The sequence below is a fragment of the Mycteria americana genome, chromosome 7, assembly GCF_035582795.1.
Source record: "Mycteria americana isolate JAX WOST 10 ecotype Jacksonville Zoo and Gardens chromosome 7, USCA_MyAme_1.0, whole genome shotgun sequence".
NCBI classification, from domain to species: domain Eukaryota; kingdom Metazoa; phylum Chordata; class Aves; order Ciconiiformes; family Ciconiidae; genus Mycteria; species Mycteria americana.
The window spans coordinates 61,612,905-61,640,738 of record NC_134371.1 but is presented as its reverse complement, the minus strand read 5'-3'; the positions used below and the strand labels follow the sequence as shown (position 1 = coordinate 61,640,738).

The 27,834-nt window shown below is 39.5% G+C and overlaps 1 protein-coding gene across 1 annotated transcript in view; it reads left to right on the top strand.

Moving 5' to 3' along the window:
- AGBL4 (AGBL carboxypeptidase 4) overlaps positions 1 to 27,834 on the top strand; it is a 981,249-nt gene that overhangs the window by 557,440 nt on the left and 395,975 nt on the right. The gene's annotated exons all lie outside the window — the stretch shown is intronic.

Below are 27,834 nucleotides of genomic sequence, written 5' to 3'. Positions count from 1 at the left end.
TCTTTATCTTAATCAAAAAAAAAGGGGGGGGGAGGGGGGGAAGAAGAAAAAAATATACATCGCAAACTACTCCAAAGTTCTGCTTGAGTTATTTTTCAATTACAGCAGGTGAAGCAGAACGAAATTGTTACAGCCATTTATTGATTGTGTTACTATCCATTAAGGTACAACAGAAGAAGTCCATCATATTGTGTAACAACTTAACTATTTAAAATAACAGAGGCTTCCTATTGTTTCCCTTTTTGCCATTATCCTGACAAATACATTCTCCTTCTGTGCTGGAAATCAAATTCAGGAATCATAATGAAGAAATTCTGTATTCAGGTTGACATTATTTCTTCCCCTAGCTATGGAAATTCTTCAGCATTTTCATTGGAAAATAACTGAGGCAGAACAAAGGTAATGAAATATATTAATTATATTAATGATGTTTTACGGAAACTGGCTGCTTCCTAAAGAGAGTGCATATATAATACTAGAAGAGATTCTATCAATGGGTAGACGATTAACAGGTAATACTGTCACAGTTGTCATTTTAGCTGCTCTGAACTATTCAGGCACCTGATTGACAAACCCTTTGGAGTTTTATGATGAAGAGCAAAGTTTATCTTGTCTTCTAAGGTGGGTGGATGCTCTTTGCTAGGGACGAAGGCAGTGGAGTTGTGTAATGAACGGCAGCTTTAGTGAGTGATGTTGTAGCATTTCAATGTTGGTGACAGCGTGCCAGAGGAGTGCTCTCAATCCAGCAGCAAAGAGGTTCATAAACTAGGTGTTGGAGGTGTTGTTCCTGATGACTGGATACCGGCACCCAGAAGCGATAAATAATGATTTATCGTTGCAACCAAAATGTAGTAGTTGTTGTCTGGTCTGCCTAAGTCTGATGAAGAACCACAAAGTCTTGAGCTGGCTGCTAAAACTTCCCTGTAACTTTTTTTTGTGTACATGTGTATGTGTTTAATAAGCATCTCTGCATCTTCTTGCCAGCTCAATGGGATAGACTTTCTGGACCTGTTTGGGACTGTGGTAAAAACGGGTCCCCCCAAAGATGTGAGGTTTTCCCCATGTGACGAGGAAAAATCCTGCCCCTAGCAATGCCAGTCGCTGCTGCTTCGAGAGAGGGGTGGGAGAACAGGGCTGTGCGCAGTGTTACTTCTCCTTGTAGGCTCTAGCAGTTTTTACTGCATACGAACAAACCGCAATATATCAGGCCTGTCTGGTATTCAGTTTGTTTCATGTTTATTTTCATGAGTTCTTACTTTCACCCCTAAACTTCCTACTCATAAGAAAAAAAAATCTTAAGAAAATGAACAGGACAAATAAGATCCTTATCCTACTAATGCTAGTAAAGAAATTATTAGGACAGGAGCCAGAGTCCTTTTCTCCATAAAACTGACCATGTCTTAACCTTGTTGCCACATCTCTTCCCGTTTTCAGTTGTCAGACCATTCTTCCCTAGCACTGAAAATCTTGTGGTGTTGTGACAAGTGCTAACAGAAAATGTCCATTGCCTGTTGCTGTAACCACAACTTCTCTGTTTGAACCTATTCACTACACATAAGCCTCATAAGCTTGTACCTACCTTCAAGTAAATTAGATTTTCTATTTTAAATGTCCATTTAAAGGCAAAGCGAGGTTGGCATTCAGACTAGAGCATGGCTTTGTTGTACAGTTATTTCTGTCCTAAAATCCCTAATGATCATTTTTGGGTTTGTAATCGTTGGGAAGTTTTGTTGCCAATTCTGCGTCCTGCCCTGCTGTCACTGCGTGTTTGTGCTCTTGCAGCTCTCAGATGTCTTTTATTTGACTTGTACAGTAAATAGCTGTCAAACCCCTGAAGTTGTTTCATCAAAAAAACCCCTTGATCTCCATAATTGATGCTGAAATGCTCAATATGAATACCAGTTGTGTGTTTCAATGTTCTTTAGGATTGGCTTGAGAAATTTTTTGGTAGGGGAATGCTTCCTGCATTTGTGCAGTTTGGCCGAGGGTACACTGAACAAAAATGAGCTGTGCATCGGGACGGGGTCAACATTAGCTACCCGGTGTGCTTTCAGGATCTCTGGGGTATCCTTTCTGAGTATATGAAGAGGTTGAAAAATAGATATAAAACACCTTAAAACATTATTGTGCACATATACGTTACTTCTTATTTTACCTCTGCAGATGTCAGGCAAAACGGCACCTATGTAACCGTCTTTGAGCCCAGTTTGGGTCCTGCATTAGCGCAGTTTCACTGACTGCAGTACAAGTATTGCTGATGTACTTGGTGATGGAGTAACAGGCCATAGATAACTTTGTTTCTCTGAACTAGCAGATACCACGCGAATGTGTTGTGTGATTGCCCATCGGGGGTTAATTTTGTTCTCAAGGCACATTTGGGAGCGTGTTCAGGCAGCACACAAAATGAAGGCTGAGAATCAAAGCAAGCAGGCTATCTCCTCCCACAGAACTCGCAGCAAAATTTAGGAGCTGAACGATGCAACATGTGCATAAAAGCTTGATAATGTTTTTAAAACATATCACTTGAAATATGTTAACGCATATGTTCCTTCATTTAGAACTTTTCAAAATACATAATTTGGCCCTTTAGCTTTATACCCAGCTCATTACAGCTCATACGCAAAGGGAAACCGTTTCGAAATTTTCTCCTGGTCTTTCCCCAACACCAGCATGACCTTTCTTTCCCACCTAAGCCTTGTAAAGTCCCTTCTCTCTCTTTGCATCTCGCCCTCCAGCTCTTTAAATGCCATTTCCAGTCTGGTGGCGGTTCACCCCACCAGCGTTTGCAAGGGTGGCAGCCAGCTGCAGGCTGCCCGAGGCAGGGTTCAGCTCGCTCTCATTTCAAAAGTTTAAAGGTTTCCCATGGTTCAAATTTGTCTGATTGTCTGTCTGTGAATAATCGGTTCTTTTTAAGCATCAGGTTAGGGGTTTTTTTTTAATTATTTGTTTCAAGATTAGATAAACAGGATAACAGAACGCCATTGTTACAGAAATTGTTGGTCAAACAGGCAAATCGAAGTTCCATGTTACTTTTACAAAAAGGTTAAATTCGGGTAAGAGTGTACACGCCCATGCACACGAGCTGTATATAAAGACCAGTCTAATTTCTCAGTCCCAGTAAGATAATGAGCCAGTAGGTAGAATGGCATTTTCATTCGAATACTGGAGAGGAGAAGCGGATAAATCATTGCTCAGAAGTTCCTCAGATAAGGCAAGGTAACTCTTTTCGTACCATATTTTCAGTTAAATAAAATATGACCTTTACACAGTGCTGTAAATTGGCCTTGAGCGCACCTCTAGGTGGAATTACCTTCGCTTCCCAAGTATCACATGCTGCAGGCTTCCACTGAGCCCCTTGTGCGTGCATACGTATTACAATGCTGATTTTGTAAAGTCTCCAGTTACTCAGATGTATGGCTTAATCAAATCAGGCTCTTTCCTGATTTCTGAATTTTATATAATTTTGCTCTCGATAGTTCCCATTCAAGGTCAAAAGCAATCTCTGTGCTTCCAGGGATATTCTACTTGCAGAAATTTTTGATGCTATTGCAGTTCATGATTTTTACTAGAAATTCATTTCTCTCGCCTGATACAGGGTGACCAGGTGATATTGAACAATACCTGCAGGGAGCAGCGTTCTCGATCTGTCTCATTTCATGCAAAGCAGGGCAGAAACTTCGGTTTTAATTATCACTATTAGATGACTTCCCTGCGCACCAGGGTCATGAAGCCTGAGTCATGAGATTTCGAAATACCAGATGCTGATTGTGGTGAGAGGAACTCAGATGCTCACTTACTCTCTTGAACATCTGAAAGTGCCTGTTGATGTGACCTGGTACAGAAATGTGAGAATCCAGGGGAGAAAGAACAAAACTGTTACCGCACTTTTCCACCAAAGCATAGCATTGAAAAGTTGAAAATTGGGTTGAAACAGGAAAGAAGCTTCCACATGAAACCTTTTTTTGTGATTTAGCAGTCTGTTTTCAGAGTTTGAACCTTACTGGTTTAGCCTTTCATTTTGTCTCCAAATCAACAATATTGATGGATTGGATTTTTTTTTTTTTTTTATTTACAACATTTTCCCACCTTCCTTTCTGGCTCCCCACCTTTGCTTGCTGCATATCCTAACCGTAAGTGAACAGCCAGAAAATACAAATAAATATTTCGGTGCAAACTACAGCTCCATTTCTAATGCCTGGTAAACGTAACATTTTTTAGAAGTTAAAGTTTTATACTTAAATAGTTCAAAGATCTCCCTAACAGTATTTTCTGTAGGCTGTTAAACTAAAATACAGAAAATGCCTCAATTCTTGGAGTAAATTAAGTCTATATTTCGATAAGCCAGTAAGCATGACAGTTTATTCTTCATTTCCCCCACAACATATGGGGCTTTCTGTTTATTGTCTTTCACTAATTTTCAATATTTTCCTTTGAGCTTTTGTCAGCACAGGCATATACTTCCCTCCGCGGTTTGTATTTCTTCAGAAAAACACTAGGTGAATTTGAGTAATTTCCTCTTGCAAGAATGTATTTGGTTTGAGAGTTTAGGTGAATTATATTCTGCTGATTAGTGAAGCAAGTGCTGTGTTCCATCTGCTAGAGAAGGGGAATGGGATATTTATAACATGATGGATGTTACTGTTGGGTGGGTTTGTAGTGCTTCAATATGACTAAGCGGTTCACTAGGGTTGTAGGCTGCTTCGTTTGGTTTGTTTTAAAGAGGACACGCTGCTTGGGGATAGGGAGTATTACTGCAGAATTGTGGCTTTGTGCAAGAACTACAATTAATGTATTCAGCAACAGGGACAAAGTCAAGGCATACTACCCTTTCAACAAGAAATTCGGGAAAACAAATGCAGAGAAATAGGGATTGATACACATGAAATCTGATTTCTCAGTTAGACATGAATATTCAATGCCAGATTTTTTTTTCCCCTCAGAGCAATTCGAGAAGGTGAAGATGAAATTCCTTCTGTGCTCGTCGTGCAGCGTCTAACAGAATGTTTCTGTTGTCCTTGTTTGCTCAGAATTACCCATCTACATTTTTAGAAGCCTTCTAAATTTTACACATTTACCCATCCCAAGAAGGGATAGGCATTTCAGCGCTGCAGAAGTGCTCTGTGGCATTGTTAGGGCAGCTCTAGCAGATGCGTTTGTTTCACTAAGTGGGATGAACACTTGAAAATGCTACCGTTCATTTCTTAACATACTTTTCCTTCCAATCTGACCAGAGTAACTGTTTTTCAGCTTAAAGAGATGACATAATTATAATAAACTAAGAAGTCTCAAAAAGACCCCCCAGACCAGGAAAACTAATTACAGTAGAACTGCGCAAGGATGTCTTAGTACTGAAGCATGTTGGAATCCGCTGCTTTTTAAAAGTCAAAGGCACGTATTCTGCTCTGAAGTAAGGCACTTGTTTTTCTTAAGGTCATACAAAACAAAGCACATTATTTGAACAAATGTCAGAATAATATGTCTGTAATGAAATACAGTATTTCCTCGCTTTCAGCATTTGAACTGTGACAAATCTGGAAAGGAAATCAACAGTTACTGCTCTTGTTAAATAGTCCTTTTAATATTACAAGTAAGTTTACATTGCTGGACCCATGTGTACCTAATGATTCCTGGAAGTACTATGACTTGGCCCAAAGGAAAGCACAAACCTCATACTTTATTTTGTGTGAATTAAATGCAGCTAATTAAAGTGAAGGAAAATTAAAAAGAATTAGGCAAAATAAAAGCACTACTGTAAAGCTTTTATTAAACGCTTACACAGTGAATAAAGAATGTGCAGGAAAAAATGAACTGCTGACTCGTTATCCGAAAGCTGCTTACTCCAGCCTCCTGGTCGGTAAGCGAGGCACAGTCTTCTGTGCCTTACATATCCTGAGTCAGAGCTCGCACAGGTTTGGTCCCCGTTGTCATCCAGAAAGGCATCACGTATGAAATAATCAAGTCTGAAAATGGGATTCCACTTGCCACCCCACAGAATGATCTCCTGCACGGATGGAACAAGTTACCTATTGAAAATGTTACGCATAACGCACAGGCTCTGCCAGTTTAGTTGATGCTAAATGAACATTTGCTTTCTTCTCAATGGAAGTTAAGATCTTATAACCCGCTCAGCTCCCAGGGAGGTGAGTGGAAACTGGAATAGACCCTACATGAGAATAACACATAAATAAAGACACACAATGCCAGAGAACTTGATGATGATTAAATCTCCAAGCAGAAGAGGTTAAACTTCACTCACTCTGAATTTTTAAAAGATGTTTGTCTCCATCATTTATTTCTGGGGACTAATATTGATGTACTTTCTTAGAAAGGAATTTTTAAGAAGTTATTTGCATGCAGAGTGTGTGGGTAGAGTTTCGTGCTCAGATTAAGGTCAGGCAAGAAGTTGATTCACAGATGTGCATGGGGTCTAAAAGACCAGGAAGACAGTTGACCTCCTGGGTAAGAGCAGCATATAGGGTACTGCTGTTGGGAGTCAAACATCCTAGTTTGGTTTTGATGTCAAGAAACTTCATTCAGAAGTCAGATGTTACCTAATAACCAGGCGAGGCTTTTTATTTTGATGGAAGTGTGAGAGTAAAAGCTGGGAGGAGACAGTAAGCAGGCAAAATCGAGGCCAAGAACGTTGATTTTGAAGGCTTTGTGGCATTTGAGATGGACAGTTGCTTTCATGGTAGTTACTAGAAGAGATAGAAGGGAAAATGTTATTAAAACTTACTAACATCTGTTCCTCTGAGGAACAGAGAAAGGCTAAGGAAAAGCAAGAGAGGAAGTACCAATGTCTGGGGGAAACTGTATAAAAGACAAAGCGAATGCATAGGGGAAGGGGAGTTATAGTAGATGAAACAAAAGTTGACTTGATGAAGTTGAGACAAAACATGGAATTACGCTAAGTCTGAAATTATATTTGATGATATAAAGCCTAAATGTTTCAGTTTTTGAAAACAAAATCTGGTATTATTGTCCTCAGGACACCTCAACATTTTGATTTTTTTTGCTTATTTGTTTGTTCTGACTTGGAAATAAAATACTTGCAATGCCAACATTTCAAATCCTGGATGGTATCCAGCTTTTGCTGCTTTTATTGTACTGTAGGTCCCACAGAAAGACTATATTGCTCTTCCAACAAATTACAATGTGTCTTTTCCGAACAAAACTTTCCTCTCCTGGGTTTGTTAGTGAGTCAGGGTTTTTACCCTAAGTGACTGGCTATTCTGTGTATACCCAGCAAAACTCTGTATTGCTTGTGATGAGGGTGACCGCTCTGAAGAGGGCTAATGCGAGGGATAACCATCTCCGAGAGTGGGCTTGGTGCTCACAGTGAAACATACACTGGGAAATATCACTGAATGCACTAGTTTTATATATTTAGGTTCATTTTCTGTTCTTACTTATGCCTTCATATCTCTTATTTTCAGGTCATTTAAATAAGAGACATGTGGTGGGACTCTATCATTTAAGCAAAATTGGTATTCTGCCATCCATGAAATTGCACGGACACCTTCAACTTATCCCAAAGTGCAAATTACGTGTATTTCTCTCCTTTAAAAAGTCAGTGTGAATAAATGCTTAAAAATATGGGTCACAAAAACCATTAAAAAGGATCTTTTTTTTTTCCCCTCCAGGGTTCATTTTATTATTTCCAGCTTTCCTCTCCCTCCTTCACAGCAAATATATGGAGTTAGATTGTTGTTGACTAAATAACAGGAGTATTTGACACACCTGCCATCAACTTATTGTTTCAGTCCAGATGCTTATATTCTTCCCATTTACTCCTGCTGGAATAGCTTGCTTCATATAAGCTACATCTGTACTTCCTAGCCTGTCCCTGGGAGCAAGCCCAGGAAGAGGGCTTGATGTGTGCCCAGCCCATGACTGGTATGACCACATTGCTATGTAGTGTCTTTAACTCCACCGCCTGTAAACCCCAGCGGTGTCCGAAGGAGCCTGTTTGACTTCTCTGCCTGATGGTTATGGGACAATATTCTCCCACGCTGCAGGAGTGCATGGCCATGTGGCACAGGGATGTATTTGGGTTTGCTGCAGGCAAAATACAGGAGGAAATATCTCACTATCATACTTCTGGTCTCCCCTAAAATGCCAGCTGCCTGGGTCCAAGTGCACTCAGGAATATACAGCGTAATTCTGGGGTTTTGCAGGAGCAGAAAAGCGTGACCATTTACTGTAAATTGCTTCCTTTATGTTAGCACACTTACGTTAGCACCTAGCCAGCGATCCTGCCACAAAGTCTTTGACAGTCGTCCCAGGAGATTCCCGGAGTCGTCATCTAGTTCAATACCCAACCCAAGCCAGGAAAACCTGTACCATGCTTGAGGGATGTTTCTCCAGCCTTGAGGGACAGAGATGCCCCATCCTTCGTAGCCAGTACCCATGATATCTTGCAGTCTCAGGCCAGAGCGGTCTACTGATGTCTAAACTAAATTGACCTTGCTGAAATACAAAGTCCATTGCTTCTACCCTCTCCACTACAGAGAATAAATAATTCCTTTCCTTTTTTGCAACAGATTTTTAAACATGTGAAGTTTGCTTTTCTTGAGACCAAACAACCTCGCTCCTTCCAGCCATTCGCTGTGTGTCACCTCTGTAAACTTCCTCGCTCTGCCCTGCACTCCCTGCAGAATACTTTCTTCACTCTCCTACCTAAGGCCTTATAAAAGCTTAACAGAGTCAGCAGATGAAATCCCACATTTGATATTTGCCTCATTTGCAAAGTTTGATGCTGTTCACTTGTGTCGAGTTTCTGATTTAAAATATGCCACAGTTTTTCTTACAAAATCTCTCTCTCAAGTTGTCTTCTAGCCTGTATTTGTTCAGTTAGTTATTCCTTATGTATAACCTTGTCCTTATTGATCTGTCACCATTTTTTCATCAGGCTCTTTCTCCAATTTGTCATGCTCATTCTGAATTTTAATCCTGTCCTACAATATTTTTGTGGTCTTTTCAGCTTGATACCAGTGACAGAGTCCCTGAAAATGATGAAGGGGGAGGAACAGGATACTCAGTCTGGATAACTTATTTCCTAATTCCGTCATTTATTATGAATTGTTTGGTCTCTATGAAATGCTGTTAGTAAGCTGATGCCCATAGTATCAGTAAGATGTATGTATAGCTATTATTTCCTAAGGTACATTGTTTATGAAATATTGAACTGTTATGAAAAATTATGAAACGTTGAAGCTGAAGGTGACAAAGAGTGGCAAAATACCAGTATGGATAGATATTCTGGGTTCAGCAATCTGAGCAATCAGAGTAATCCAGGCTGTTTGCAAGCCTGGAGAGCAGAGAGAGAGCAGTTAAAGCCTACAGAAACGTTAGTCCCCAACTTAAAATTGACATTACTATTTTAAAGATGGTGAACATTTGCAGTTTAATCTGGAGTAACAGCAGCTTGGCTTCTCCAGATAAGAAGATAGTGATTCAACTAGTTAATGTGTGTGCCTACACTTAGAAATACTAGCCTCGCTTTTAATGATGTAACACCTTCCTCCACTTCTTCATGTAAGGTGACTTGCAGACTTGTTTCTGCCTGCAGGGTTAGGATGTAAAATGGGATCTTTTAATAACCCCAAATGGCAGGACCTGCCTGCTCTGTGCCGTCTAGGAAAACTTGATTTGCTCTTCTGGGCCTGCTCCAGGTCTTGAAGATGGTGCAAGTTGGATTAGATTTTAACAAGGCAGAATAAGATGAATACATAACAGGACCTGATCCCATCCTTATGTCGTTTGAATGTGCTGTAGTTGTTCCAAGCCTACTTGCTTCACTGGCTTTTCAAACTGCTGTTCACATACTGTTGGCTAAAAATGAACGAGGAAAAATACATTTCCTTACTGGTTGTGCCTGAATTTATGACTATTGAGCCTCCGACTTTCAGTTATGATCTGTCTCTTATATGTAGTAACACATTTTCTGCAGGTGATGAGGTTTCTGTAACTTGTGATGAACTGCAGGCAGCAGTTTGGTTCATTTTGTAATGCTTCTTTGTGTGTACCTGAAAATGGGTCATTTTTCTCCTGCAAGAATCACAACAGGTATCTCTGCAGGGGGACAGCCAGCAGTTGAACTGCATAGGGAAGGAGAGATGCTGCCGTTAGGTTTACTCTGATTAAACTATTGCTGTAGCCGGAACAAACCTACCCAGATGCAGGCTCTAAGCTTGCCAGGTGAAAATTGTTCCCAGGAATAAATAAAAATGATGATGATGAAGATTGCCTCTTTAACACATATAGCGGGGGGAATGGAAATTTGTCACTTGTGGGTTCTGGTTTGGGGACTGCAGAGATTGTTTCTTCGCGTGACCTTTATAACAAGAAGTGTCAGACTTCATCCTGTATGTATCAGACTAGCGTGACATTGGATATTAATCCTGATGGAAAAGGATTATGTGATTTTCACAGGCACCGAGATAGATTATCCTTTTTTGGCCCGGCTGGAAGGTAGTGAGAGTCTCTTTCTGCAGATGCTGGCAGGGAGCAAAGTGTTCCTGGGAGAGCAGTACCAGAATAACCGAGCATGAACAGCGGCTCTGACTTGAACCTTCTTTTCGCTTTCCATTCATTTCTGTTGTGCGAATGTGTTGCCTTTGAGGACTTGCTTCTTTGAGCAGGGGCGGTGGCGTGGATGGCAATGGCTGGCTTTGAGAAGTCTGTCTGTTAACGAGCTCTTTGAAACACCGAGTAAAAATACCCGAAGAAACTTTTGGGATAACGTTGCGTTTAAAAAGAAGTCCTTTTACCTTGTTCCTAGCTGCCCACTCTAACATTAAAGTTTTTGCCCAATATTTTGATAAATAGTATTTTGTCCTTAGGTCTGGACACAACTGATAATTTTGATGTTTCGCAGTATCATGTTAAGCCCTAGTATCTCTGTTGGGTTTCACACTGGATAATAATAGAACCAGTCAAGTTTTTGCTGGTTTGGTACTCGCTTCCCATCACCATCTGTCCTAGGGACCACATCCCATCCTCGGACCCCCTCTAAGTTGCCTCCCTGAACTTCCCTGGTCTGTCCCACAGAAAATGCTGCTTCCAGGAAGGGGCAGGAATGGCTGCTCTTGCTTGCAAGAAAGAAATCAGGTTGCTGCTGCTATAAGCTATTGTGGCACCATTGCTTCAGGGGCTGAGGGGTCTTGGCCACCTGTGTGAAAGGCGTTTGCTGTATGAGAGCTGTTCCTCATCTTCTCCAGGGGAGAAGCAGTGATTTGGGTAAGGGGTTCAAGGGTTGGATCCTGCTCAATGCTCACCAGCTTCACCGTGCTGTACCGGAGTTGTTATATGGGACAGATCTGCATGGGGTAAACTGGTGTCACCCCAGCCACTTCCTGGGGTATCAATTTACAATAACTGAGTCATCTGAAATACAAATGTGCTGGGTTTTGGTTTTTTTATTTGTTTTGTTTTGTTTTAAATTACAATAAAAACTTCAGTTGTACAAAAAACCTTCTGCGGAATAAGCTAAACCCATAGGCTTGCACTGGGACACTGCAGTCTCGGACCCTTTGATGAAGTCCATATAATTTACATCACTTTTTTTCTTCTTTGGTGTTTATAGACTCAAGCATTAAAAAAATAATTGGGCAAATATGGACTTTTAAAAATATGTATTTTAAGCTCTTCTATATTTGCCTTCTGACTTCTGAGATATTTCATACAGAGAGTATTTTCTCAGACCTTCCAGAGAGTAACTTACTGTTTCCTAAAGTAGGTAAGATCAGTTTCTCCCCAGAAAGTACATTTTTCCCTGGTGCCTTGGCAGGAACCTCACGGCCTGGACACCTAGCTTTCAGCCAGCCAAAGTAAAGAAACATGAGAAAAAAAATCCCTCTCCCCCTGATGTGAAAGCAGAAATGTTTGCATGCTATGCCAGTAGCTTCTGCTCATTAGACCTGCAAACTGCCCAGTGAAAAATGATCTGAAAAGAAATGTGCAGCGAGTCATTTTTTTTCCTTCCCTGAGTTATACCTTTAATTAATCTCAATCAGTTTACAAAATCCATTTTTACTCAGATTTAAAAAGCATGCACTTTGACAAATAAATCTAGTAGCATGTGTACAGTGTTTGTGATTGTTGCTGCTTAAGACCTGTCAGCAAATGTATCATTACTAATTGCCCAAGTTTCAACGAATCGAAACACTATAGTTTTATGTTAAAGACGGAGTTGAGCCCCTAAATTACTGTATTAGCTTTAAACTGCTTTAGTGCAGTACATGGAGGCATTTCAGTTTAAATTCAAAAGTAATAATTCAAAAAGTTGTCAATAATTGAAGACAGCATACATAGGCTTATTTATTTTAATCCAGTTAGGCTTGGTTTTTTGATTTGGTTTGTTTTTATTTTTTCCCTGTATCCCCAAATCTCTTATGGACCTAAGAGACCAGTATATAAGCAACAGGTGAAGGTCATTAGAAGAATTAGTCTATTTACTTCAATGAAACCCAGGCTCAACTCAGGATATCACATGCAAATTACAAACAAAATGAAAAACCAAGCCAACGATAGAAATGTGAACCAAATTATGTATTTTATTACAAGAAGTGCAACCATTCCCCGTCCCTTGTGTCTGCAGTAGTGCTTTATATTTCATGATACAAGCTTGCTGTGAGCACTCCACATGTGTTGCCTAGTTGTATTTTGACTTATTGCCGTTCCTGGGTTTGTACCCATCGTCCCCATGTTTATGCAAGTTCGTGTTGCTGCAAAGAAGTGAACAGTGAAAACCCTTCAGCCTGCATTGTTGCAACTATCTTGAACCAACTTAAGATCTCATTTAATCCCTTCCTTTTTCATTTAGTTTATTCTTTAAAAAAATCTTTGAACACGAGTGTATGTTTCTTCTCTTAACAGGGACATCTTTGCGACTTCAAGCTGTATTTCGCAGGAGTAATTTAAAAATATTTTTCTCTCTTCTTTGTTTTTACAGCTTTGCTAGCCATACTTCTGTTTGCTATTTCATCTAAAAGTTGCTGTGCAAGGATTCTGTAACCCTAAAGACCTGTATCTCTCAGTAATGTACTAACAGCATTTAAAAAAAAAAATGGGGGGGAAATATAAGGTTTTTAGAATAATGTAGCTATTATTTACATAGCCTGTTATTGAAAGTATATCTTTAATGTTCAACAGGCAGTAATTTATGCTGGAAAAATAAAGTAAAGGCAGCTCAATGTGGTGTCGTGCTGTTGGGAAGGCTCTTGTTCACAGTGGGCATACCAAGAGCCTTAACACAGACCTTAGAATAGTCAGCAGCCCCTTTCTCAGTTACACTGCGCTGTAAAAATAGCCACCCAGACTAGCAACCAGAAATTTGACCTTATAATGCTCTAGACTAAAGCTAATCGTTGTTACAAAAATCTTGTTTTCTTGCTTTATTCTGTCCCCGGATTGTTGCATGATATTGGTGACTCTTTATGGAGATTTTTATTGCATATGGAAGAATATGAGTCAGGTAACACTCAGAGACTGTAGCAAGAACTCTCCCTCAAGTCAGGTCTTTACTAACACAAGGGCATAGGTGGAGAGAGAATTGCTTTGTTTTGGGTGGGGATGAAAAGAGATTGCTTTTAACATTGTGGATGTTTATAATTGGAAATGATTTTTTAATGCGTCTTAGAATTCTTACCTGTCCATGAAATAGAACAGACATAATGTAAATAAAAGGTAATAAATATTCAGGCCATGGTATTGCTGAATGACAGTTGATGCTTTCAGTGGATTTTATGTATCCATCAGTGATAACCTGCAAATAATTTATTACAGTGTGCCTTCTGAAACTATGAGATTTTGTTAAGTAACATTCAATTAATGAAATAGCACACCTTGGGCAAAATACCTACAACATGTGCCACTCATCGCTCCCAAAGACTAAAATCAATCTCTAAAAATGAGACAAGTGAAAGGCAGTTGCACGTTGTACCAGGAAACAGCATATTCCCTTCATTTCAAGGGCATTTCATCTCAGGGTGCTCACTACATGAGCTACTTAAATATGGTATTTCTAAGGTTGCTTCATTGCATGACTTACACTACCTACTCACTTGCCAAAACAGGCACACAGATCAGAAACCAGTCTAGCAGACTGTCTTTTCTCTAATCGGGGAGTTTTATGAGACTTTTTCATGGACATTGTCTTCTGTATCCTGGCTTGGAACCAACAGCTACTACTGAAGTGTAACAGATTGGCTAAGAATCACTTCTCCTGCTGCTCACAACTAAACCTCCTGCTCTTTGAATCCTTTCATTGCTTTCCCGTCTTTTCTGTACTAGCACTGAGCCTTCTGTCCCTGCTGTCTAAGTCCCACGTAATCCAAATCTTGTCTTTGGTACACCTCTGCAATTATCTCCTGTGCCCCTTCTACTCTCCATACTCCTCCCATCTCAACTGCACCACCATCATCATCATCATAACGTAACTACCCGATGCCTTCCTGATACAGCTTTCCAAATTTTGTTTTCCTTCTTTAAGCTTATTTCTGAGGGGAACCACTACCTGTTCCTGCGCTTCTTGCACGACCTGTGTCGTCTCACAGCCAGCCTGTCGTCCTAGGCTGTGTCTCAAGCCTGAAAGCATCAACCCTCTAAATCTCAGCCTGCAAAAGCATAGTCAAATAGAAAATGTTGTGGCCTCAATATCTTTGTTAGTCATATATGTGAATCAGAGCTTTTTGTCCCAGCCATGTGAGTTGCTGGTAGCTTCAGTGGGCTTACTCATGATAGCAAATGCTACATTCAATAGCAGGCATTTGCAGAATCATCCTCTATGATTGTAATCCCTTTTAGATAGGGAATGTGTCAGCATTTTATAAAGGGATGTAAACATGCATGTGGCCCACACAAAGTCTCTGTAATTAATGTTGCTTCATCAGTTGATTACAGGAATTTATAGGTTGCACTATCATGATACAACAGTCTGTTTGAGTTTAGTATTTATGAAGAACGGATAGGAAGAAAAAAAGAGGGAAAGTTGCATCAAATGTTTCTTGATGTGGTAGCTCTTTCTGTGGATATAATGTCCATCTGTTTAGAAACACACTTGACAATAGAGAGATGTCCCCGTGGTTTCTTTCCCAAATTCTAACTCTTGGTTATGTCTCAGACTTGTATCTCGCCCAGTCTGTGTATATTATATTTGGGATTTATAAGCATAGAGAACCTTTGCCTGTAAATTCCACCAAGTATTTCTCTGTGAACTTTGTGTGAGCATCAAATTGTTGAACTGCTTGACAGATTGAAAGAAACAGAGAACGAAGCTCAAAGGACAATAATTCTCCCTTACGCAATTTAGAAAACAATACTATAAAATATTACATCAGCTGCTGGCAGCCGTAGGTTTGCCTGCCTGCTAATTTACTATCGCAAGTGTTCCAGAATCCTTTGTAATCCAGCCGTTGCTATTTATATTCGTAATGATTTAAAGGACTCTGTACATGTCAGCAAAAAGTCACCAAAAAAAGCAAAATGAAGATTAGTTGCCTGAAAGTGCATAGAATAGAGAAGAATAACCTGACAATGGAGTCGAGATAAAGTTTATACACCATAAATAACTAAAAAAAAAAAAAAAAAAAGAGAGAGAATTGCTTTATTTTCAACTCATCATATAGGAGCCAGAGCCTCTGATTTTGGCACTAGGCAGTTCCCATCAGAGGCTATTAAGAGCAGGGAAACAGGTGTCTGGTGGCCAGGGAAGGAAATGAGAAGCCGTGACACCTGAATTGAGATCACAGACCTACTCCTGCCTTTGTGTCTGGAGAAAAGGTATTAACCGCTTGATGCTTCAGTTCCTCTGCTGGCTGTAGTGGCACCCAACTCTCAGCTGTTAAAACTTTTTGCTTATTTATAACATGCTTTTCCTATAGAGAACTGTAATGATGCAAGACAACTTTATTATGTTCTGTGGAAAATGCTAAGTTATGAAAAAACGATGAAGGATTGTGTAGTGGAGCGCAACACTTTTTAGCGTTGAGTCTCTAGGTCATTCTGAAGCAGAGATTTGAGTGGTGTCCCTTAGGATTTGCTGTTATACATGCTGAAATGATCAATCAAGGATAAAAAATGGACTGTTCTCATCTCATAGATCATTTCACAGTGAAACAGTTAAACTCCTGGCTGCTTTCTGAAAAACAGATATCTGCATTAATAAGGTGACCTTATCAGAGCCACCCCTGGGGGGAAGGGAGGGAGAAAAAAGGTTGTGGAAAGAAAGTGAATCCTATTGTTAATCTTTTTTCAGGGAGACTTGGATTCCTGAATGCAAATTACTTTATATTTAAATTGTGTGAAAGCACAAAAGGTTCGTGTCTACAATTGACAGTTATTTCATTAGCTGACTCACGGAGCCTTGCAAATGGTTTCTAGTGTTAACTTTCCTTGGATTTGTTTTCTTTGTTCTTAGCAGATCTTGCAACAGTGATCATTTTGATTAATGTATTCAATGCTCTGTTTTACTCCCGATTCACGTTTTTTGCAGCACTCAGCGTTCTGGCCTGGGTAAGGTGAGGCTGCAAGGTGGCTTCAGTGTTTCTCCAGTAGTGCCGCTCTGATGGGCTGGCTTCCAGCTGGACATGAGAGAAGCATGGAGGCCGCTGTAATGTATTTTGCATGGCAGCGACCCCAAACACAAGTTAAAACAGACTTTCATCATCAGATGTAGCATTGTCTCAGCCACATCCCTCTGTGACAACAGACGGGTGGTGCATGGGCTCTGTGCTGCTAGAATATCATCTCTGTATGACTGTGAGCCTCTCAGGGCTACATGCGCTAGCTTTGTGCCTCCGTTCAGATAGGTTTGTGGTTCACCACATCCCAAAACTAGAGTTTGTGTGCTTGTCTGTTTAAGAAAGCTACCATATTAATTGACATATTATTTTGGGGGGGAAGGAGAATGCGCAGGTTAACGTTCATCCTAGCTTGCTTCAGGCACACCAATACTAGGTGTCCTGCCTATGCTACATGTTGAGGAACCAATAAACAGTTGAGGACAGAGCGGTTCTTCCTATCCCTAAATCGATGGGCGACCTCTCCTCTGGAGGTGCTGGCTCTCTATTGACCCAAAAGATGAGCTTCAATGAGCTGCTCAAGTTTTAGTACATTGAAGTTTAGGGTAGATCCTGTCAACTCCACCTACTGAACTAGGCTGGATAACATCATCAAAGTTTATGCATCAATGTAAAAAACCAGTTGATTAATTGCCCCAGATACACATCGATATGCAGGCAAGTTGCCGGAGGCCTGCAAGCTCTTGGTATCCTTTGCCTCTTTTCTTCTATATTTCTTTTACTCAGCACTACATTTTTGTTCTTTTCAGAACTTTTTGGCATTTGTTGTTGCAATCAATCTGCCGTTCCCTGCTGACGCCTCTTATTGCATTGGTTTTTCAAAATCTTTCATCAGCGCCTCAAGCATTACATTGTTCTTCAATCTGCATCAAGCTCCTAGTCCTAAAATACAAAGACCTCAGGGGCTGGGGCCTTAGTGTCTTCACAAGTCGCTTGTCTCCGTTACCCTTCCTGAGAGTCGCAGCTTCAGGAATCTTATCATGGAAAGATCCCTGGACAAAATGCTTGAGATACAAAGGCAGAGCCTCAGCAATAAAATCAGAAAATGTTCGGGCCTAACCACCTCTATAAAACATCGCTTTGAAACTGTTGTTCATATGCAGGGGATGTGAACTCATCAGAAGACTTCTTACCTTCTCGTGAATATTTTCAAGCTATTTTTCATTTTTATAGGAAACCCAACATACAAAGGGTTTTCTGAGAAATGTTTGTGAAAATAGGAAACTTGGTTTTTTTCAGGTTCAGATCCTTGAATTATTTTATCCTGATTTTACATGGTCAACTACAAAAAAAGGAAGAAAAGGTTTTGAGGGTGACTATAAGGGAGGCTCTGAGAGAAAGCAGTGGAAAAGTAGATTATTTTTTGCTTCACAAGTCTAAGTATTTTTCCCTGTTCTCTCTTCTGACTCACAACAACAAATATAAAAGGATTTTTTCAGCCTTTTTTTTTGGACTGACTTGCTTTTTAGAAGTAGATGTTTAAATTAAAAAAGTAAAAGAGAAAAGCAAGGATAGATGGGAATGAGTATCCAGAGAAGTATAATAGTTGATGGACACTTGAAACTCAAGGGGAAGGGAATAACAGAATGACTCAAGCTATGTCAATTGAAATGAAACAGCGTTGTTCATTTTCTTTTAAACTGTATTTTGAAGCAAAAAAATATTAAACAAATATTCTTAGGTAGAATTCCATCAAACTTCTTTTTCACACAAAATTTTCACAAAACGTGAGTTTGGTACATAACTGGACAGCTCTTCCAGCTGATTTGGAAAAATTATTCTGATCTCTTTGTCCAAGACAATCAATCACACTGAAAGCATACAGAGGTTCAACATGCAAAATATTAAAGAGAGAAAAAAATACTTTCTTCTGCTTAATTTTTGCTTTAAATATTTTTGTGCCAAATGGTAGACTTTCTGAACACTGTGACACAGAGCTGTTACTCGTGAACAACAATTTCAATGGTTTGGTTGAGTTTTAGCTTAATGTATGAATCCCACGTCCTTGCTGTCACGAAATCTCCATTTTACCACTTTTGCAATATTGCTGGCATATGTCTCCAGCTGTCTGTTGCTGACATAGAATTGCTTGTGATTATCTGATGCTGAGCTGTTCTGCTCTGTTTTTGTGTTTTTAATCTCTCCAACAATACCTGACCATGCTGTGCAGATCGTGATTATTGGGGCAGAATACAGTCATCTTTGAAATTCACTGTCCCACACAGAACATTGGAAATTCTTATGATCTTTATATCCACGTTGAATGTGAAATAGACTTCTTTCTGATTTCATAATTTAACATTGCAGACTGTTGACTTATTGACTATAACGTTAGCATTTTCCAGATTGGCAGACAAATTGCCTTGTAGGAGTGTCTATGTGTATTTATACATCATCCAAAGGTTAAACTATAGAATCTGTTTTAATTGCCTAGATATAAGTTGATAAATTCTATCACTAGGACCAAAACTTCTAAACTTAAAAGATGAAAGTTAGGTACAGAAACCCATGTTACTTTCCAAGTAAAGAAACCACTCAGCAATATTGATTACTGATGTTTATTAAATAGCATCCCAAAGAAACAGATGCCATTTTAGAGGAATTGTTAAGACAGAGGACATTCTAATACTCTTCTTAGCTGTCCTAAGCATGGAGTTTATATTGATCTTGCTATTTCAGCAAGGACCACAATTAAAAAAAAACCCAAAACATAAAACAGTTAAAATGAGGCATTCATATGCAAGCATTTTTTTTCGCTTCCAATTGTCCTAAAATCTGAAGGTGTACAAAACCAAAACCCCAAACAAGCCAAAACATGGAATGCACTGTAAGAGCAGCAAGTATGCTCACTGAGAATACTTTGTCAGAGGAAACATAACCTTGGAGCCGTTGGAGGCATTTAAGAGTAAGCCTAATTGTTACTTACATTTCTTACTTCCCACTTCAGCAACACTTTTCTCTCTAGAATACAGACCCCTAAATAAATTACTAAGGAGTAACAAGTTTCCTGCAAATCAGCTGATTTACAGTAACTGCCCAGGTATGTGCTCTTACAACTGGTAAACACGAGTTAATTCGGAGTAGTTTGCCCTCAGTGGAAGAAATACGTTATCCTCCAGTAGCTTGGTCACCTGCAAGAGATCAGTAAGAAGTCAACTGGAGTATAATACATTGAGCCTGAGACTGGGAGATACATGCATTCCTTTCCTGGGGGTTTTGACTTGGGGGAAATTATGTGTGTCTACATGAAGAAAAGGATTTTTACAACTGGAGATGCAGAGTGGGGGTCTGAAGGCTTTCAGCCAGATGGAGGAACTGAAGCCAGGCATCTCACTTGCCAGGCAAGGGCCCCAGTGAGGAGGTAATGGATTAAAGATGGGAGACATCACTGTGGTGTCCTTCTGGCCTTGCTGGCCAATTTTGAAAGAAGTCTCTCTTGGCCTGTGTTTTGAAAGGAGGTTTACATATACCTACCTGCAGGTGAGAATTTCAGGCTGTTAAAGTAAGAAGATGGAGGTACCCTCTTTCAGTCTTTGCTCCAGAGGAGGATGGGCGTTACAATGCTCTGTGCACCACAGCTTCTGTGGATGGGATTTTGGCAGCTTCCACACTGTGCACAGATGGTATTTGAGATCTTGTTCTGAGACAGCCCTGCAGGGTAAGCAATAACTCTGTGGGATTTCTTGGATTGTAAAGCTGCATGTAGGTATCTGAGGTCCACCAGAGTCCTTTCTAGGTCCAGCCTCACTTTGAGTCCATTTCACAATGTGAGGTGTAAGCAGGAGTGGCTACTGTCCTTGTTCTTTTTGATTAACAGATTTTTTTTTTTAAAAAAAATACTGTGATAGTGGTCAGGAGCAATTTCAGTGAGTTTTGGAGAGACCACAGAAAATCAAAATATTTGCGTCACGCATAGTGCGTAAAATGAGTGAAATGCCTCTGTGGGAAGTAGCTGATCACAAAGGTATATATATAAACCTCAGTATAATGAAATTGCTCTCTCCCCTTTTTGTTAAATTATAATTGGTGCCCTTGTTAGTAATCACACTATGGGATTAAAGACTGCCTTGCCCTTGGAGACTGACTATGCCTTTCATTGTAGAGATAGTCCCTCCAGGTCAGAGGCAAGGCAGATAATGGTGTTTACTGAACTGTCCTTACTTGTTAAGAAATATGTCAGTTCATCACTTTTCATCGGTGAAATTTATCTAAACCATTATTAGCTTACTTCCCAACCAGTTAACTATTTAAAGCAGTATCTTGAGCTACTGCACTGTGCTGCTTCTGTTTTACCCCTTGAAAAAAATTCAGACTTCCTGTGCTCTGTGGTCTTTTCTCTCGTGTTTTTGGATAAAACCTGTAGGTATGCTTATTTATGTTCACTAAATACTGTGATATATTCCCAGTAGTGCCACCTTTTGCTTGTAATATAATCCCTCTTGTCTCCTCACGTATCTTATCTTTTCTATTTTATGATCTCTTATATGTACTGGTAAATAAAAAGGGAACAAATTTGGAAAATATGGGCCATTCAGAAGAAATTCTGTGTGTATCATACCAGAGAATCTGAAAGATTATGGAAATATTTACAGCTCCCAAAGAGTCAATATATATACCAAGATTGAATTTAGGGATGGACACAAGCCCTGTTTCCTCTAGCTGTTGTGGAAAGACTGGCTTTGCAATATTTTCTGTCCTCAGAATAGTAAAACTAGTTATGATGAATTTAGCAAAGTCTGTACGCTGCAGTGCCCCAGACAGTTTCTTATTTTCATTGACATTATTTTTTCATCAGTTTGGACTGTATAGTATCTGCAGACGGTGTATGTTCAAAATATTGCATTGCTGTGTTTTTGCATACAAACCTTATAAAGGAAAAGAAATACCAGACTGTGTGTACAAGCATCAAAATTTGATTATATGCAGGATCTAATCTTAATATCACACCATCCTCACTGAAAAGCGCTGTGAGAATATTCCAATTCATATTCTGAATGGTGTGTTTCTCTGCAGTCATCCTGCAGAATTCTTATTCCTACCAGGAGAATATCAGTATATTGAACTGAATAAAAATGTATACATTAAATTGCTTATTCAAATGTCCAGCTTTGATGTTTGTAGAGAATTTAAGCAGGAGGCAATATAACCTGAGCTTTGTTTTATTGATACGAGAGGCTAATGTGAGTTACAAAACAGGAAAGAATGAGAAGCTGTATAATAAGCTGGAAATGTGAAAAAAATGCAGATTTCAGTTATTAGCTTTCACAGCTGTATTTGCATAGAAATATACTAACAGCTGGATGACACTTCATGCATGAACTTGATAGAGCATCCTTAAACATATTCATGTTAGAAGAGTACTTAAAGGGAACCTCAAACTTGAAAATTCTCGTCTTTGTTTAAAAAAAACAAAACTATAGTTTCCCTAGGGTATTCTAGTACAAGATACTTCTTTATGAAACAAAGCTTTCTTTGTTATGAGGAATACTGTGACAGCCTATGAAGGGCCTTCCTTTCTGATCACACTTTAAAAAAGATCCTGATTCCCCTGAATGTTAAATATGATTGCACAATAGATGTTGCTCAGGCTTTTGTGGAAAATACCAGCAAAGCATGAAGCCCCTTGAGGTTTCAAACACCTCTTGGGTTATCAGTTTCCTGTGCCTATTTTGAGGGAACACCTTCCTTGTAAGTGGGGCAAAGATGAATGCCAATTTTCTACGCTGTGTGAGATGAAAGGAGTTACTCTTCCTTGAAGAACCAGAAGAATTCCTGTTGGGGTCTATCATAGTTATCCCATGCTATGAATTTTTGGGAGTTGGGTGACAGCAACTCCTTCCAGCTAACGTTTGCTTGTTGGTTTTGGGGTTTTTTTTTTGTTTTAAATTCACTTAATAGTGCAGACCAGGTGCAACTTCATTTGTGACTCATAAATGATAAAGATGTCTGGCCTTTGTAGGAGTGCAGAGGTTCACAGAGTACAGTGAAGGTTTTTATATCAGTGAGCACTTGCACTTTTCAGTTTCAGCATTCAGTTTGCCAACTGTGAAGAATTATGTCCTTCTAATTTAAATGTGATTATTAACAAGACACAGCTGAGAAAGGCACTTTTTTGAAATATTCCAAGGATTATTCCTGCTCTGTTATCTCCCGTCCACCTTCCACAACAGGATTTTATGTGCTCACATTAGTTGATGTTCTTTGGAAGAGTTGCTGGTCCATCTCTGATTGTGACTTTCATTATAAGTAGAAAACACTACCTTCTCTTCTGAAGTGGTGAGATGTGAGCACTCATTCCTGGGAATATTTTCTAAAAACTCACTTTATACTGAAATATAGCCAGCCTTGAAAGGGATTAGTAAGGGTATGACAAGAGTATGAATTAAAAAGCACTGGGGCGTGAAAACATATCTAAGCAGTTTTGACTCTGCCCTCACTTACACAATCCCATTCCTGCTGCTGATGATTGTCAAGAACCTTCCAAAACAGCAAGAACCATCTCTAAAGCCTGTCCAGTCTCCCGCTAAAATTAGACTTCTGAAGGAAAGGGCAAGTGTGAGTATGAGGCGATACCATTCTGGACAACATGCAGTCAGTAGTAGTTGTCCTCCTTTTATTCTGTGCATATCCCATTTTACTTGTGTGAATCTCTCAAGCAGAATAGGTCTATGCAGAGGAGGGCTGCAGGATCGTTTTCCCTGTCAGTATGAGATATAAATGCCGGTTCAAGACAGAACAGTGCTGTACAGATGTGAAAATAGAAAACCAAAATGGAAGTATTATGAAAAAGGGTCATTAGTACCATCTTACTCAGAAGCTCTGTCTAAAGCATAACATAATCATGGGCAGTGTCTAGTAATGATTTTACACTGAAACCCAAAGGTTACAAAAAGACTTTAGTCCTTGCCAAATGAAAGTCACTTTGTCATCTAAGGTACAGAAGGAATCAAATTCTTGCAGTGGTGCAAAATCTCTGTATGTAAAGCTACTTTTAGAGTCATATTAGTAAAATGCCTGTCAAAAGCCAGGGAAAAGTCTGGTTTAAAAAAAGAAAGGAAAAATCTCACATCAAATTTCCAGATAGAGTGAAAATATACAGGCTGAAGCCATCAGTGGATGGTAGTAGCAATAAAGATCATGTGGGCTGCACCAGCAATATTGTCTTCAGAGCAGTAACACGGTGGCAGTGGTACCAGCAGGACATGTTTTAAAGGTGAGTCCACGCACGAGTCAGCTCATAGAAAATGTCTTTCTTACTTCCCTCTCAGGCAAGAAGTTTATAGCATAGAAAACAGCATACTGCCTGAGTACAGAAGATGGTATTTAGCAAGATTTTGAATAGTATACAGCAGGGTGGGAGCTGAAAGTCATGATGATTTGAGTGTCATTTGCAGCTCCCAGACAACCCCGCTTCTGGCTCCTGCTGAGCAAAGGACTGGGTGAGACTGGGGAGAATTACTGCCTCACATGGAGGCAAGATAGTGCCGACTGGCAGCGTCTCCTGATTCCTGTTGACTTTCTGTGGGCACGTTTAACCTGTAATTTGGAAAAGGAAAATACAGTCTGGCACACATTCTTGAAGGGTTGCCAGTCCCAGATCTATCCATTGCATAGCCTGCCAGAATGGGAAAGATAAGTATCTTACAGACCAGTATCCACAGCAACAGACACTGGAATTTTATCTTTTCAATACATATAAAAACCCAAAGAAAATAATTACTTTTTCCAGTTTCATAATAGTAATAATGACCTTTAGGTCAGGAATTTTCAGCAGTTAATGACTGTCTGGCTTTTTCTTTGGCCCTTGGTTTCTCCAGCCAGTCATTAACGGTGAGGAAAGTGCCTTCTCCAGTGGTCACTTTGGCTTAATCATTACCTTTTCATGCTACAGAATACACCAGCTGGGAAATAAGTGTCTCCTATGCGAATGGATCCATAAAGTGTTCCTTAGGTTTCATTTCTGTGAAAGAATATTCTGTTAGGACGTGAGAGTTTAATGTAAAAGATGATTGAGTATCATCCTCAGCCCCAAGAAAGGTTAGATCACTCTCAGAAACTGGGACTAAATAGCTTTGCAGTGATGCCCTTCCTCTTCTGAGGATGCTTTAAGACCATAGATTTCAAAAGATTAAATCTTAAGAATTTATCTATGTAATCTAGGTTCCTATACTATTCTCTTGGTATTGGAGTGCTTCAGAAATTATATGTGGACACAAATATTTTCTCGTCCATCTTCTAGGATCATACAGGAACTGGACCTCTTTTTTTTTTTTTTTTTGATAGAATTTTATAATCATTGTGACACTGAAAGCAGAGTGTGGCAACAGTGTCTTGAGAATTAAAAATTATTTTAAAATCTAAAGGGGAACAACCCTCTGCAATGCCTGCCCTGCTCTGTTTTGTCTAGTAGATTTCCCCCTTCCAACCACCCTCTCTGCCTCAAAACACCTAGAAGCTGTATATGACTTTGTTCAGAGGAAGATTCATTTATACCTGGAAATAACTTTATCTTGCACTTTATCATAACATAAACAATGAGATACTATGGAATGGAGGAATCTTCTGACCACCCTATTGATCATATTCTTGGTAAAAATTAATCAGATTGTGAGTAGATTGTATGCATGTACATACATAAACCTTTGAACAGTCATAAAGTTCTTGTGCATTGTTATTTGAGTTATTCTTTAAGCTTTATGACTAAAATGCCATTGTTAAAATACAGTGTTACCTAAAAAAATTGTGAATATACCTTTCCTCCAAGGGTGTCTTTGAGCTTGAAAACAATTGTGTAAGAAATGCACTACTTGGAGGATAAATAAATTCACAAGAAAACAATAATGTTCTCTAAACCGCATATTGAATGTGTAGGGATTCCTAGCAGTAGTCCAGTGTACTGTTATTGCTGAGTAGTCAGGTAGTAGTGAAACCCCTCCACTTGAACGGTAAAACAAAATGGGAATTTCTTCATCAGTAGATTTAAAATCAGTATGGTGTCCCTTGAGGGCTTGGTATTAAACATGGAAGTAATGTGACTGATGAGCCTAATTTTAATGTTTTGCTGTGAAAGAGATTTAGCACCCATGTAACTATTATTGGTACTATTAGCTTTTCTTTTTATATCTTTAAGTGAAAACACGGAGTGCACATCAAAACAGCAGGCATCAGCTTTTGCTTTAACACTTTTTTTACTTTTCAAGAACAGTAACAGCAGCAAAATATAGTAGTGTTCCAGGAAACAGCCACTCAGGAGTCCCACAACGGCTGGGACTGTGCTTTGTGGTTTCCTGACTCTTGAAGTGACACTTTTACTTTTTAAGCTGAGGCTTCATTTGTATTTTGAAAGTATGACAATTTACTTCTCAGCAGGGTTGTATTGTTTCTAAAAGGCTGGACTTGCTAGAGGATTTAAATCGCGTGAGGATCCAGCAATTCCCTTAACAATGAGTTTTAAAATCTACACTTTTAAAATAGCTTACATCTTTAAACCTCAAGCTAACCTCAGTGTTAAAACACCTGGCTAACCATTAGTAGAAATGGGAAAGGTCCAAATGAAAGGAGTGACAATACTTTTGTGTTTCATTCTGTGCTTAAATGCATCTTTTCCTCAGCTTCACAGCTAACCAGCGCAGATTATTTATAGATTTTAAAGCCAGAAATTAACACTGTTCCTTGTAGGCAGAAGAGAAATGTATGGGATCATTATTAATTCTTTAGTATTATAATGCCTTCTGGCTCAATGTGTGTGCTAGGGACCAAGTGTAAACATGCATTTATCATCCTGACCCTTAATCTGTTCCCAAAAATGTCCTTCAGTGGAGAACAGTGAAACAGCCTTTCTAAAGGATTTGAGACCTTTTTTTGGAGCTGATACAAAAATCTTTACAGCCTTTGCTGTAACTGAACCTTCAAATGTAAAATGTTGCAAATACCAGTTTAGAGTGTTCCTTTTCAAAAAAAAACCCAAAACAAACCACCACCAAACAAAAAAAACCCACTATGACGCTAGTTGCCTTCACATGAAGTCTTTCAGTTTTCTTTCATTGGGACAAATTACCCATGCCTCCTTGGTAACCGAAGAGATCTTTCCCCTTTCAAGTCAACCTAATTTTTGAGTCCTTAGCTTCTCTTTGTTTCCCCTGTTATATCCAGTTTCTCCATTTTTCTGTGTTCCCTTCCCTCGACAGCAGTCTTAGATGTTGCTAACAGAATTCAGCTGCGGAGGAAATACAATCCTGGTAAGAGTCAGTGCACCGAATCCCTCACTAGCCACTGAACGTAGTGGGACAAAATTATCCTTCACGTAATTTTAACAGTGTCCTCAGAGTAATTCCAGCTATCAGTCTGTCCTGATGCCTTTCTGCAGCTCCTTTTACCTCCATTGTAACACGAGGTAGAGGAGATAGGAGTGCTACAGCAGCTGTTATTGTTTGATCAGCAACACAATCTTTGCTGGAATTTCATTTCCCTTGCAGCCTAGCTACTAGAATACATTTGTCATCCATACTTTGTAGCAGACTTATATTTGCCTGTAATTACATACCAGTCTGGCAATACTTTATTGTTAACATAAAGTACTGCCATTTAAATCCCCAATCTTAAACTGAAGTATTTGCAAAACTCTGTAATTGCTAAAATAATAAAGCTGCCATTATTGTACGGGAAGTTTACAGCTTGTTACTGAAATACTTACATTGGCTTAACTACACCTGTATGCATTCCTTATGTTTTCATCTGTTGCTTAAGAGACAGACAGACAGACTTCTGCTGGGCATAAATGTAAGTTTCTGATACTTCCACAGAATGGGTAGGGTTGGAAGGGACCTCTGGAGGTCATCTTCTCCAGCCCCCTGCTCAAGCAGGGCCACCGGGAGCAGGTTGCCCAGGACCATGTCCAGATGGCTTTTGAGTTATCTCCGAGGACGGAAACTCCACAAGCTCTCTGGGCAACCTGTGCCAGTGCTCAGTTAAAACTTTGCTTCGGGTTTTCCAGCATGGTACATGGTCTGTTCCCATGTACTAAGAAGTTTTTAAAAGATAACTAGGAAAAACAGGTTCAGCGTGGTTAAACTCAATGTAATGGGTAGAGAGTGCTGCAAAGGCTTAGGGATATGCAAATCAGAAAAGATAGTACATTTTGGTTTCGTTTTGTGTTGGCTTTTTGCAAAACCAGTGATGCCCTCTCTTGCTGTTTATTACTCATTCTGCAATTTTTTTTTTTTTTGCCTTTAAATAATTCTCCATGTATTAT